The following is a 644-nucleotide window of genomic DNA, read 5'->3' on the forward strand; positions in this document are numbered from 1 at the left end:
TTCTTCGTAAGTTTGGTTTCCCGGTGGTGTCGTCGATTGTCTTCATCGTGTCAGTGCTCCGAGTCTCGGGATATGCTGCATTCGTGCCTTTTGCTGTGTCATTGTTCGGGTGACCTGTTATGTCTGGTATCGCGATGGGATCAGTTTTTGGAAGTCGCGTGGCTTCCGTGTTCTGCGTGATACCGTTCTTTGGTTGCGACTCGGCCTTCGAGATCTTGCATCCGAAGGCAGAGATCTTGGATTATCTGGACCGCCTTTTCCCCCAAGGCATCGGGGGCTTGGGTTTCAGGCTGCAGACGGTTGTCCTCTCTTGATTGCTGCTGGGGCGGGGTCGATTGACATACGGTGCTTGTTATTCTGCGATGGTCGGGTGGGGTGGCCTCCCGACATTTGAGATTTTGTGTACGTGAGTTGTGAGGGCTTGGGGGTTGCTCCTCGGGGTTATCCGTCATTCCGTCGTGACGTTGCAAGTCCCCATAGACGGCGCCAATGTACAAGATGTCTCTGGTATAGGTTGTGAGATGGATCGAGGACTTGCGAGTCGAGGTGGTCGCCGAATTATCTGACTGGAGCAATGGGGGATGGTACCTGCAAAGACACTCCGACGCTCAAGTCAGAATGGATCTGAGAGGTATAAGGTGTGT

The sequence above is a fragment of the Arachis ipaensis genome, chromosome B03, assembly GCF_000816755.2.
Source record: "Arachis ipaensis cultivar K30076 chromosome B03, Araip1.1, whole genome shotgun sequence".
NCBI classification, from domain to species: domain Eukaryota; kingdom Viridiplantae; phylum Streptophyta; class Magnoliopsida; order Fabales; family Fabaceae; genus Arachis; species Arachis ipaensis.